Source organism: Dicentrarchus labrax, unplaced genomic scaffold (assembly GCF_905237075.1).
Source record: "Dicentrarchus labrax unplaced genomic scaffold, dlabrax2021, whole genome shotgun sequence".
Classification (NCBI taxonomy): domain Eukaryota; kingdom Metazoa; phylum Chordata; class Actinopteri; family Moronidae; genus Dicentrarchus; species Dicentrarchus labrax.
This window is the reverse complement of record NW_026136715.1, coordinates 3,691,908-3,707,161: the sequence shown is the minus strand read 5'-3', so window position 1 is coordinate 3,707,161 and position 15,254 is coordinate 3,691,908.

Genomic DNA, 15,254 nt, shown 5'->3' with positions numbered 1-15,254 from the left:
AGTGTTGCTGTAAGGTCTTTAGCTTGTTGTCAAGACACACACACACACACACACACACACACACACACACACACACACACACAGATTTCCCTCAGTAGGACGTGGGCAAACAGCAGAGCGGCAGACAAGCTAGATCTTATCAGCTTCACTGGAGGAAATCCATTTCAGAGGTTAATCTTTTCTGACTTCCAGCAACAATCCAATGGAAAATTTCACCCTCAAATATTTTTACTCAGTTAACCTTTTATTACTTTCATATATGTGATCAATGCAATCCAGAATGTAGGAACTATTTTGGTAAGAAGTGCTGCAATAGTTTTTTCTCTTATATACCAAGTCTTTCTCTGTTTCCCTTACCTCTTGGGTTATTTCATTCCCTGAGTGCCTTTTTAACAGTCTAGTGCTCGATGCATTGTTCGGCTCCTGGGTGTACATGAAGGTAGACAGGAGAGAGATACAGATAACAACAAAGCAAAAGAGACATTTCCAAGTAACTCAAACGTCTGGTATACTGCACTGCCGTGAGAGCAGATAATGATATCACTGCCACTTCCTATGTGATTTGTTTTCAGTGTTGTTGCAAAAAAGAGGCTTTACAGTCTAGTAATTGCTTTAATTCTTGAGGACTTTTGAACAGGGCACTTTTATGATTGAGTGATCATGGCACCTGTAATTTGCTCAAATGGCACTGTGGCTACAGAAACATTTTAAACATTACTACTGTGGTGCAGAAGTTCTCATTATTATTGATATAAAACTGTGGAACAATTTTAAATATATTCTAAAGGTCAAATTTGACCAGAATTGAAAAACAGTGACATTTTGGTACAGCTTTGATGTATAGATCAGAAATTTTAATGACAGATCAATTTGCCTTGTTTTATTACTGGTTCGATTATTTATTTTAGCACAGGGTTGTGTATTTATCACTGACATTCTCATTTGAAATCATAATTAAAAAGCTTTACCCGTTGAAGTATCTTAATGGACAGAAGAGGGTCACACATACGTGACAATGAGTTCATTTATAGCAGAAGTCTCAAGCTCAAATGGAATGGACCACTGCATCTCATAGGCATGAACTTCAGCGTTCAAGTATGATGAGAAAGTGCAATATTCTCAAAATATTTCCATTACTTCATCCTTAACAAAATAATGCAAACAGCAGTTTACTTACATTTTATATAATCTTTCTTGTTTGCAGCCAGAGCTCTTCTAAACAACCGTTTTATTATTATTATTTTGTACCAAATGAAATACATTTTTAAAAAAAAATAATTTTTAGTTGAATTGCATATGAAAATGTAGATATTTTAATAAAAAATAAAAATAACAATATAGGTTTATATTATATTTTTGACATCGTGTGGGCTTGAGGGATGGGGATAGAGGGCAGGAAATGGCCCCTGGGCCAGCGGTTTGAGATCACTGAATTATAGGGTTCATCCTGACATGTCCTGGTCATAATGCAATTAACCGCAAATAAACCTGCAGCACTTCTACGGATTTGAACATTCAATTCAATTCAATTCAATTTTATTTGTATAGCGCCAATTCATAACAGAAGTTATCTCAGGACACTTTTCAAATAGAGCAGGTCTAGACCGAACTCTTTAACATTAATTACAGAGACCCAACAGTACCACCATGAGCAAGCACTTGGCGACAAGGGCAAGGAAAAACTGCCTGTTAAAAGGCAAAAACATAAGAACGTGTTGCTCTGACAACGATTTTAAGTTAGATTTTTGCTCCCCACTCCCCCAAAAAACCCTTTAAGATGGGTTAAAATGAAACAAACCTTAGTAAGAGCAACTGAAGAAGAATCCCTCTCCTAGGACAGACAGACAAGCAGTAGATGTAATGTTAATAGAACAACCATAGTAAGATATGTGGGCAATCAGGATGATGAAAACATATAGATAGACTGTATGAAGAGTGGAGTGTAGGAGGATGCTGACCAACTTCACGTGTCGCAGACCTGAGCCACGCAACCTCCTCTTCACCATGGAGACCTGGAGAAGGACAGTAACAAAGGTAGTGGGAAAGAAACAAATACAAACAGGGCCAGAGAGACAAGAGGGGAGGCTGAATCTCCTGGACGACGAGGATCCACTCAAAACAACAACCTGGAGAGAGATAGAGAGCGAGAGAGCGAGAGAGAGAGAGAGAGTCTAGCACAGAGAAGCCTGAGTGAAAAGAGAGCACAAGGAGGACAAACTAGGGAGATAGAAGGAGAAGAGAGGGGCCCTGTTATCTGTAGTCCAAGTCGATTTCCCTCAATCTTTATTTGTTAAAAACCTTCTCACTTAATATGTATCAGCAAAAGGAGGCTGTTGAAAAACTGTGTACAATCGAATACCTTCTATAATGGTTATAATATTGCAGTCTAACTCTCACTGTATTATCGTGCTGTTGATTGAGTTCTAGGAACAGAAGGACAGATTATTGCTGCAGTGTTTGAGCTCCAGATCAAAGGCTTGTGGTAAATGGACCTGTACTTTTATAGCGCCTTTCTAGTCTTCCGACCACTCAAAGCGCTTTTACACTACATGCCACATTTGCCCTTTCACACACATTCACTCAGTGATGGCAAAGCCCATTGAAAAGAAAATAACACATTCATACACCGATGCACAACATCAGGAGCAATTTGGGGTTCAATATCTTGCTCAAGGACACTTTGACATCTGGCAGGAGGAGCCAGGGATCGAACCAACAACCCTCTGACTAGGGGACGACCCTCTCTGCCTTTGCACCACAGCTGTGGTCTGCCTTTGGAGATAATAATGAAAATACCCTAAACGATGTCCGGTATAGTGAGGTGGGAGCAGTGGTATGTGTATTCAATGCGAGACAACCAGAAGAGAAATTTCCATTTTGTTACCTTTGACTCTTAAGATGAGAAGTCTTTAATTTCACTTCTAACATACAGAAATATCATCTTGCTGTTGTTTGCTCCTCTTCCAATCAGTTTAGACATTAGCCTGCTGCAAGATTGAGACAGGTATCCGGGTGACCTGCAAAAGGTGTAAATGAATGGTAAAAGTACATCTAAGAATGAAAATAAAGTAGATGTGGCTGCAAGTAAGTGGAAGAAAACCACTTAAACAGTGACTATTGTTGCAGTGTTTTAAGTTTCACCTTGTAATTTAAAATTTGTCTTAAAAGGTACATTCTTTTTTAAATCATACATTTATTATTTTGTATCTCCATCTAAAAAACTAGTGGGTGGAGATGAGAAAACATTGAAAAGAGCATTTTGTCCAACCAAGGACAAACCAATCTGCCTACTTTCTTTTTGAAAGTGACTTCAGCAGGCAGTGGTGAAGTCAATCAACTTCACCAAAAGCCTTTTCATACACACAAACTTTAACCTTATTCATATTTATCTCATCTCAATGGAGAACAATTTTGTAATTATTTTGTGAATACTCACTGATGCAGATGGAGCTGTGGGTTTCTGACCTCCGGATCCTCCGCTCCAATTGTTGACAATATCAAAAGTGGCTCAGAGACAAACCGTTTCCTTCAGTAATGCAACACCATATTGAATAGCACATTAATCATGTTTTTTTGCTAACATGATTAATATCTCTGATATTAGTATCATCTTTTATAATGTGTAAAATGCACTGGGTTCACTGTTCAGTCAGGCTGGATTTAAGAAGATATATACAAAAGGATTCACAGACTTTGCATTTAATGCTGGTAAAGCCAGTATTTTTCAGTTAGAATCATGATTTAGTTCCAGTGAATGAGTGAGATGCCACTAGATGTCAAGTATAAATGTATACTAACTTATAAACGTAAATGTTTTGAGGATTTTTTATGTCCAAGTCAACATAATAAACTTGAATTTAAAAAGCTTTTTTTTTAAATACAATGGCGATGTCTGGACTTTATTTCTCACTGTTTGTTTATAATGTTTAATATAATATATAATGTTTCTTCCACTGCAGTCATACTAGAAACTACTATTACTGTGTTACTGTAACAAAAGTCTTGTGTAGGCTACTTGAACATTTTTGAGCATTTTTAAAAATAGGTTAATTTAGTTGCTTTTCATCATACATATACTTCACCACATTTCAAGATGCATCCGTTACAGAGTAAAAAAGTCATGATAAATAACAGGAAGTTAATAACTGAGCAGTGGCTGGTGTATCTGTGGCTGCAGGAGTGCAGAGTGAGGACACTGCACTTAACTAAACTCTGGTAAACACAGAACATGCTGAATATAATATATAATGTTCACTGGTCGACTGTAAGGGGGTGTGGGGTGTGTGGTCATAGTTAGGTAGCCTGACCTTGTCATGTGAATTCATAATTTCAATAAAACAGAACAGAAAAAAATGCAATAAAATCAAATATGATGTCATCATGGGTTAATATTAGCATCCTTGTATCTTGTCATAGTTAAAAACTATTGAACCAGATGGGTCTCCACGTTGATGAAGTCACACAAAAGGACCGTTATGCATATCATACCCCCAAATGTACTTTTTTCATGCTCAATGTGGGTGAGAGGAAATTAGTTCTGGAAAATTCAAACAGAGGTGTTTAATATTGTAATTTATACCTCATTCTTAGATGGCTTTGCTGCTATTCAATTTGTAAGTTAAGGGTAACAGAGATTTTGATCATCAACAACTGTGCTGTTCTGGCACCACACTAATTCAAATGGTATGTTCTTCATTAATTTATGACATTTTATGTTACAAACAAGGGATGTAATTTTTCAGTGTCTTTGAACACCCAAATTGCACGTACATGAGTTTGGGACAATACTGTACATACATTAACACATGGTCTCCAAATCATCAGTCTAATGATATTGAAATGATATTGCGTGTAATCACCTACCACTTTTGTACTAATGCTGGATGAGAAATGTGATTTCCTGATGCTTGACAGAGCTGCTTATGTGTCCACAAACAACAGATGTGTTTTTTGTTGGAATGATATTGAGTATGATCTATTTGTGTTCTCAATCAGAGGTAACAGCCAATATGATTAGTGTTTGGTAGATGACTCACATTAACAGACCCAAATTCAGCCAGTCTGTGATAAAGTGCCCTCTAAGGTGGTGCAATATGCAAGTAAATGTGATAAAAGGCTCTCTACGGTGCCCTTCCAGTGGAGAAAATGAGATGTGCCACATAGGCCGCCATAATAGAACATTTGCTGACCTCTACGGAACTCTAAATGTTTGGTAAACACCCCTTCCACTCAAAATGTGTTTTTATTATGTTTATGTCACCTAACATGTCTGACATTGACTTTAGTGACAAACTTTACACAGATACAAGTCAGCAGGTGGTGTTTTCACATTTTTCTAGTGAAGGGGAGATGTGTTCCTTTAAAATGTGAGATTCAAACATATTTGGTACATAACAAATTCAAAAGCCAATTGCTTTTCTAGCAAATGCAACCGGCAAAGATCGTTTCAGTGCAGAGCAGACTTATGAGCACAGAGAGCGAGTGAAAATTCTGACAGCAAACACTGAAGAGTGTGCAGTTCTTGAATGTAAAACAGACCCTGGAGCTTCCCTCTACTATCTACTATGTAATTACAATATGACAATTTGAACACACTAACATTGTGGCAGATATTAAATATTTCAAAACCACTAACACTGTGTCATCAGCCAACATAAACAAATAAAAGATGCAAACTAGGCTAGTTGAAGTTTTGCAGCACAACAGAATCTTCATCAGAGTCGGCGTAGACTGAATCTCTCCAATATTTCCTGTAACTCTAGCCATGTTGACGCAGACTGCCCTTTCACCAGTCAACCTAGCGCAAGAAGCAGTGGTGGCAGGGGCATTTATAGTTAAATGTTTTCACTTTTTATGTGGGAAAACGTGTTTTTATATAGCTGCAGTAGTTATACTTCAAATCTGAGTCACATCATAAAACAATTCTAATCTTAACCAGGATTTTGAACTGTTTGACCATAAATGCATCGTGACTTTCTGGGTGTTAGTGCGCCAGAGGGAATAACATGAGCCACAGCAGGTTGAAAGCAGTCAAATTAGACAGTTTTTGATTAAAGCACCAGCCACACATTAATTACACATAATAATTCCTGAGAAGTGTAGAATAAATGAAAGTGAGACAGGGACAGGTTAAGAGAAAGAGTGAAACAGAGAGAGCTGCAGGAAGATGAGGTAAGTTACGAGAAATAGAGCTCAGGGTCCAGGTGGATTATGAAATATTCATCAGAATATAAATTACTCTCTGTTTAAATTAATTAAATGTGGAGTAATGAGGTTATGATTCATGGCCATACCCGTCTGACTTTCTAACCTTTGCTTTATTCACAGAGTGGACATATTGGATTTACTTCATACTCACAAGGATGGACATCCCAGAAGACAGTGATGCATAAGCAAATATAGGCAAACTCAAAACTCAGAATTCAAACTAAAATGCGACTTCAGGATTGTGGAGTGATGAGCAAAGCTAGAGACCAAGCAACTGTAGGTGACATGAGGCTCATGTGACGACACAGAGTACAGAGGACTGATGGAGAACTTTGTGGACTGGTGTCAGTGAAACCACCTCCTGATCAACGCGGGGAAAACCAAGGAGATGGTGGTTGATTTTCGCAGACGCCGTTCTGCCCTCCCCTCACCAGTGAACATCCAGGGAATGGACATTGAGCAAGTAGACTCTTATAAGTACCTGGGTGTTCACCTCAACATCAAACTGGACTGGACTCACCACACTGATGCACTCTATAGGAAAGGACAGAGCAGGCTCTACCTTCTGAGGCGACTGAGGTCTTTTGGAGGGAAAGGGGCACTCCTGAATTCAATTCAATTCAATTCAATTTTATTTGTATAGTGCCAATTCATAACAGAAGTTATCTCAGGACACTTTTCAAATAGAGCAGGTCTAGACCGAACTCTTTATAACATTATTTAAAGAGACCCAACAGTACCACCATGAGCAAGCAGTTGGCGACAAGGGCAAGGAAAAGCTGCCTGTTAAAAGGCCGAAACCTAGGACAGATCCTTCGGCTCTAGGTGGGTGGTTATCTGTCTCGACCAGTTGGGGTGAGAGAGAGAGAGAGAGAGAGAGAGAGAGACAGAAAGAGACAGAGAGAGACAGAGACAGACAGACAGACAGACAGACAGACAGACAGGTGCACAGCAACAACAGTATTGGTAATGGCAATCTAGGAGGACCATGGCAGGAGGCTCCACCAGGATCGATAAGAACCTGCGAGACAAGAAAGCACAAGAACTCCGGGGAAGAAGTGAAGTTAGTAACATGCATTAATGGGACATGAATGAGTGCAGAAAGAGAGAGGAAGAGAGGAGCTCAGTGCACCATGGGAAATCCCCCGATAGTCTAGGCCTATAGCAGCACAACTAAGGGATAGTTCAGGACTCACCTGATCCAGCCCTAACTATAAGCTTTATCAAAGAGGAATGTCTTAAGCCTACTCTTGAATGTGGTGAGGGTGTCTGCCTCCCGAACCACAACTGGAAGCTGATTCCATAGGAGAGGAGCTTGGTAACTGAAGGCTCTGGCTCCTGTTCTACTTTTAGAGACTATAGGAACCACAAGTATTCAGAGAACGTAGTGTTCTAGAGGGGTAATAGGGTACTATGAGCTCTTTAAGATATGAAAGGGCCTGACCATGAAGAGCTTTATAGGTGAGGAGGAGGATTTTAAATTCTATTCTACATTTTACAGGGAGCCAGTGCAGAGAAGCTAGTACAGGAGAGATGTGATCTATTTTTCTAGTTCATGTCAGTGCTGGTGCTGCAGCGTTCTGAATTAATTGGCGCGCTTTAATGGACTTATTGGGGCAACCTGATAACAAAGAGTTGCAGTAATCCAGCCTTGAAGTAACAAATGCATGGATTAGTTTTTCTGCATCTGTCTGTGATAGGATGTGTCTAATTTTTTTAATATTAAGGCCAAGGTAATGCCATCTAGAGTAACTATATCTTTAGACAGTGAGTCTCTAAGGTTTTTGGGGCCAAGAACAAGAATTTCATTTTTTTCTGAGTTTACATCAGAAAATTGCAGCTCATCCAGGATTTCATGTCCTTAAGACATGTTTGTAATTTAGATAATTGATTAATTTCATCGGGCTTAATCGATAGATATAACTGCGTATCATCTGCATAACAGTGAAAGTTAATGGAGTGATTCCTAATATTGTTGCCTAAAGGGAGCATATATAAAGTAAATAGTATTGGTCCAAGTACAGAACCTTGTGGAACTCCATGACTAACTGTAGTATTTATTGAAGATTCATCGTTAACATGTACAAACTGCGAATGATCTGATAAATATGACTTAAACCAGCTTAGTGCAGTTCATTTAATGCCAATTTGATGCTCAAGTCTCTGTAAAAGAATATCATGGTCAATGGTGTCAAATGCAGCACTCAAATCTAATAATACAAGTACAGAGACAAGTCCATTGTCAGAAGCAATCAGAAGGTCATTATTAACTTTAACCAGAGCTGTCTCTGTGCTATGATGAACTCTAAATCCTGGCAGAAAATCCTCAAATAAACTATTGTTATGTAGAAAGTCACAGAACCGTGGCAACTACTTTCTCCAGAATCTTAGAGAGGAAGGGGAGGTTAGAGATTAGTACTGAAGACCTTCTATGACTCTGTAGTGGCATCAGCCATCCTGTACGGAGTGGTTTGCTGGAACAGTGGCATCACAGAGAGGGAGAGGAAGAAGCTGGATAAGACCATCAGGAAGTCCAGCTCTGTCCTGGGCTGCCCTTTGGACTCAGTGAGGGAGGTGGGTGACAGGAGAGTCCTGCCTAAAGTGTCATCCATGCTGGACAATGAGTCCCACCCCCTGCACGGGGACCTGACAGAACTGAGGAGCAGCTTCAGTGACAGACTGCTTCACCCTCGATGTGTAGAAGGTCTTTCCTTCCTGCGCTGTTATACTCCACAACGAACACTTTTAATATGTGCAATAGTATTACACCACAAGGTGTAAAAACTTTAAAACACCAGTTTGACACCAGTCTGTGCAATGCTACTTTATTTCATTATTTATCTTTTATAAGCTACTCTTTGCTCTTGTTATCTCTTATTCTGCCCTTTCTGTATGTTGTTGCAAACTGCAATTTCCCCATTGTGGGACAAATAAAGGTTTTCTTATCTTATGTGTAACTTCTAATGTTAGCTGTCTTAGAAATACTTCAAAGCCCTCTAAACATGATCAGCAGCAGAACTTGGTTTTGACATAAACCATAATGTTTTTGACATGCTGTTACATCGCCACTCAGATACTGAATGCCTTTGTGAGAGACTTTGTTTTGTGTTCAGTCTCACCTTACAAGAATCAGTCCCCAGCTCCAATCAACAACATATTGATCAGTCAGATGTTCACTGTCCAAATAGCAGATGACTGTGTTTCTTTAATTCCTGCATCATTAATTTTGATTGCATCCATGCAGAAAAATTGACTTATTACACTTGGCTGAGGTGGAAAAGTTGGTTCATTGATAAAAGCAAAATACAGAATCATGAAGCTTCTGACTTAAACATCCACTGAAGAGACAAAAAAATGTGGGAGAATAAAGCATCAGATCTGTGTGCTATGAGGCAATCCTGTCTCGTAACATAATTGCTGCCTGGGTTTTGTTCAGAGACATTTTTTTAACCACTCATTTATGTACCATGCTGGAATCGCAGGGCAGTGAACGGGGTAGATTGCAGATATAGAAGTACAGAAAGTACAGAACTGCCATGCCAGTGTCCAGGGTTTTTTATCTTATGTTTTAAGTAAACATGAACCATAAATATTAAAGTCAATAGATTCATTGAGACCATTGAGTCCAACCCACCATATACGATAGAGGGACAAGCCCTGAGTTATCAAAAAATTAGAACTGATTGAAAGTTGGGGCAGACAGATTCGTTTTTGGCTGAGAGTTAAAGGCCTCAGAGTCAGACTGTCTGATATTAACAAAGAGATTATAACAGAGGATAGGGGCATGATAGGAAAAGGTCCTGCAGCCAATTTACTTCTTTTTAACTCTGGCAACTGACAATAGCCCTGTTTTCTGAGAGCGTAGAGCATGTAATGGCAAATAAGGTATAATGAGATCAGGGGTGAGACCATTTACAATTTACAATAAGACATCAGAAGCACCTTAAAGTATGATCTGACATGGAGAGCCAATTACGCGAAGCTGAAATTCGTGTAATATGTCTTGTTGCAGCATTCTGAACCATTTAAGGACTTTTCGTACTAGGGTGTGGCCAACTAGTGGAGAAAAGGTGAAATATATAAAGAGAACAGGAGAGGGCCAAGAACAGAGCCCTGAGGTACTCTATATTTCAGAAAATAATTATGTAATATTATTATGGAAAACACACCGTGTGGAAAACCTGCATCACCTGCGATCTGCTGTGTGCTAAATTATTAATGTCAAAGCAAGTTGATGTTCCAGTAAAGATGTAATTGCTGTAACACAAGCACTGACTGTCTCTCACTCTATTTAATCCCCCAATTGACTTTACATGTCTCCCTCCCTCTTAAACTCTCTTACACAGATTCTACCTCTCTCTCCATCTCTCTCTCTTTATCTCACCGTCTAGTCTGCTGAGATAAGCAGAGAGACAGGCATTTCTGTGACTGTGTGTGTGTGTGTGTGTGTGTGTGTGTGTGTGTGTGTGTGTGTGTGTGTCTGTGTTTTAGGTTGCCTTGGCTTTTATTGCTAATTTAGGTGAGAGGCAATCCATCACATAATGAAGCATGTAGTAAAATGTGTTTCAGTGAGAGAGTACGTGTGTGTGTATGCATGTGTGTGTACTTGTTTTATTGCCAGCCTTGAGATGTCAACAACCTGCATATTCTATGAGAGGAATTAAACCTAAACACACACAAACAGACACACACACACACACACACACACACACACACACACACACACTGTACAGGTTGAATGATGAGCAGAGCAAATGCATGTTTATCCTTTGGCTTCTGCTGTTCTGTAATTCATGTTGATGGATGAGTAATTAGCTAATGATATGAGTGAGAGAGGAAGAGAGAGGCCGAAAAACAAAGAGTGGGAGAGAGGGAAGGAGAAAGCAGAGAAAGAAAGACAGTATGTTGGAGAGAAAGGACAAGAAGGACAAAGAGTGAGTGAGACGGATGCAGGCTGACAGTGATGTATCGATTTGATAAGCTGGATATCAGCACAGACACTGACTTTATTTAACAGGTCTTGGCCAAGTCTTGGCTAGACATGACTTGTCCCCATGAAATATTGTTTCTTGTAATAGCAATATTGTGACATCTCATCTCTATAAATCTTTCATATAAATAAAATAAAATGTTGCGCAAACCTAAAGAAAAATTGTTTATTCATTTCTCCACTTAGTTAACAGGTGGTGTGAAGATCCAGCACCATGATACTTAAACCTTTTTCTGAAAGTGAGGACAGTATAGGGAATGCCTAGCCAAAATTAAGCAAAAACAAATGAGCTGCCAGAGAAGCCACCAACTGTCATATGAATGGTATAATGTTAGTTTTTATTATTTAAAAATGTTTTAAACACACAGAATGGGATATAAGACCCAAACCAAACTGGAACCAAACTAGACTTAAATAATTTTATTTGATTGGATTTAATTTTTTTCCCTCATTTCATTCTTCAATTTAAGTTGGAGATGTTTAGAATTTTGTTTCGGCATCATGCTTTTCGTGAAACAGGAAGTGTGATTCTGCCATAGAGTCAGAGATGTCCATGCTGTAAAACAGACAACATGAAGTAATCTGTATGAGTACTAAAAATGCTTGTTTTTTGAGTGTGGCGTTGATGAATGCCACAATGCAATGCACAAAGAACATGGAGGAGTTGCTCACAGCAGTTAAATAAACGAATTCATTTTGGGTGGTGGTGAAACAGCTCCAGGAAAACAAACCAGTTGCAGTTTGACCTCTAATCTATAATGTCCTTCAGGTATAAAATATGCATTTTTTGATTTTTTTGTCCTCCAATGCTAGCAGTTCCTGTTAGCCAGATGTACAGATAACAATCACAGGAAAAGCTTTTGATAATGAATTAGTCATAATGTGATACGTTTTTAGGCATGTGATGTGATGTGATGACTTTTTATGTTTTTTTCTATGCTGATGTATCCTCCCTTCCTGCTGTCACTGGAGAGCTTAAGTTGTGCTGATTCCAGCTCTGTGTGTATGGTGTCTGTGATCTGACTTTATTGGGTACGAACAGGGGATGTAAATGACCTAGTTTATGTTTTAGCCCTGAAGAAGAGATAAGTAATTCTTGCTGCTTTTATTACGTATTTTCACTGGTTTTAAGCTTATATTGTGTTTTATTTTCCGTTTTTATTAGAGGGGCTTTTAGTTCTTCTAAGGAGTGCCTACCGCAGACAACAGAAGACAGTGATGGTAAAATAAAGCACAGGGATTGTATCTGTTGTAGTACAGTCATCTTAAGATGCAGTTTTTGTTTTACATTGGTTTTGAACTATAGTTACTCTTTCTAACAAATTATTTAATACAGCAGGACAATCAGGTCATTAAACAGTCAGAGGGACCATAAGACAGACAGCAGACTGTTTGTTTGGAGCTTACCTGCTTCTTTGCACTTATTTTGTCTTTCTGCCGACCTTCCTCCTCTATCTTCCTCACTGTCTCTCTCTCTTCCGTCCTATGAATGATGCATAGACCACTAGATAGACTGAGCACACATTGAAAATCAGCCGTGACCTTTGCTGATAAGCGGAAAGCTGGAGCTCGCCATTATTTCACTCTGCTGCGAACTCCGGTCTTAGAACCCTTCTCCTTGACAATTATGGAAATTCCTGCTGCAACATGGTGCTGACCGTCAGAAAGGCAGGGCTGCTTGAAACCAGCAAGACCACTTGGTTTAATTTGCAAGTAATGCTGTTGCATTGTAGATTTGACCTGCTGCCAGCAACAGTGGGGTTTCTTATAAAGAACCCACTTCAAGTTATGCCTTTGGAAGATAGGCATATGGTTTTCCTCTAATCACCTAAATGGAAATCTGAGCCATCTGATTCAGTGCTAATATTAAAAAGTCTTCTAAAAAACTTAGGAGGCAATCACGTGAAGATACAATGCTAGATGAAGACATGAGGACAAAACTGTCAACAAATCTGCCCCAATACAAACAGCAAAATCCCTTTCTTCAAATGTCAGACATTTCATCACAGCATTCACTCTTTCACATTCAGATTGGAGCGTAACAGCGTCTTCCCGAGGGGAACACAGACTCAGAGCCTACAGGTGGCTGCTGGGGTGGAAACGAATGAAATGCTCCATGAATCATCAGCAGCTACAGCAATTGATTGCAGCAGCAGCAGCATTATGCCGGGGCAAAGGAGTGAGCAGAGCTTGGGGGATTTCAGGACTCCTTGGTGGAGTGGAAGTCACATTTCTCACTTGGCGACTCCTCTAGTTGTTAATCGTCCTCCTGGATCCACATTCTTTACATATATTTTATAGGCATCAGAAATGCTGTGCAATGTGAGTTTGTACGTTCTGTACACCTGACACTTATGTCTGTCCATCCTGAAGTTTTTTCCTTTTTAAAAGGGTTTCTTACTTACCTGAATTAAGGGTCTAAGGTTAGAGAGTGTTGAATGTTGTACAGATTGTAAAGAAAAAAACATTCCACAAAAAAGGCAAATTTGGGTTGAAGCCATGTGAAATGTAGCAACTAAATGCTACTATAGACAATTTGATAACCCAGGATCCTTACGTTCTGTTTGCTATAATGTCATCCCACAGGTGAAGGCTGTTAAGCGCTACCCCACTATACCAGCATTTTAGATGAAGGTAATCTCTGTGGGATACATAGTTCATGATAAAACCCATCAGTGGCATTTGTCATGCTCTGAGTTGCAGTGAAAAATGGTATAAGGAGCCCTGTGTTTATGTTTCTAACCTCTGTTCTGTGCCCCTACTGATATGCAAATGTGGCATGATAATGTGAATGAATGGTCTAAGAGGTTGGGGAAATTAATGTCTAACCTGATGTGATAATGTAAAATATAGAAAACAAACTTATAAGGTTGCACAGTTTAAGTAAAAGACATTTGTTTTCCTTTTTTCTAAAATTAGACAGTTTAAGATAAATGAAAACAAACAAGATAATAAAAGTAACAAAACAAAAAAAGGGCAGCAGTCCTATCGCTTATATGGTGTCCAGGAGTTTCTTGTTCACCTGCTGCAACATGGTGAGCATTCTAGGTCCATTCGTCCTGGATATCCAATACAAACATCAATGAATCTGCCACTTGTATTACAGATGGCCTGAATTTGTATGAATGGTTTATCTTTAATGTAATCCCAGGGGTGCTGGTTCCCTGTAGGTTTGATCCTTATAGGGCATTCATCAATGGCAGCAGCAGCATGGACAAAGGCTGACAAGCTGACAGAAGCCTTCTGCAATTTGTTGCATCTCATCTGTAGTTTGGCAGTTAAATCAGTCATAGTGTGTAACTCGGCCTTTATCTCCCTGTTAACTTTGTATATCATTCAGAGCACTGTGGTTTTGGGAACTCAATACAGAAAGCGGAAGCCTGTGGGCCAAGCTATAATGTAAGACTAGCATCTCCTGGCCCCAGCCGCTGTCCTATGGAGAGGAAAGTATTTTTTGCAAATATGCCACACCAGGTCTTATGAGGCGAAAATGTCTCTTCAGGCAAGTGTCTGAATTTGCAATGGAGAATGGGATCAGCAGCATTCAGGGGAATGGCTGATCTCGATCATCTTCCAGCAGGTTATCGACTGCAACAGAAGTCTCTGCAGCCGAACGATGGTGTTCGGACAAGCTGATGAATGTTCCTGTATCCATCGCAGATAGACATGGTGTCACAAAGCTTACCTTCATCCTAAAGAGACCCTCCACAGCTATGTGTGTGACTCCACAGAGAGCTAAACTCCTTCACTAAGTGGGAGGGTGTAGGGGCCTAACATCAAGCACCACCTTTCTGACAACACAGATCTGATGCTTTTAAAGTGGTTTTAAAGTATTTGAACTTTGCACATGGACTAATGGACAAATGGAGACATTGCACTAAAGTTTGTTCTTTTCAATGTCCAGTTACAGCTTGCCCATTTTGGAAGAAACTCTTGCTCGAGACACTTTTTTTTACTTTTACAATCAAAGTTTGATTCATTTGATTGTAAGGAGACAAAATATTTAATCTATTGCTCATTAATCATGAGGGACAGGACATTTGAGGTTGTGTGTATT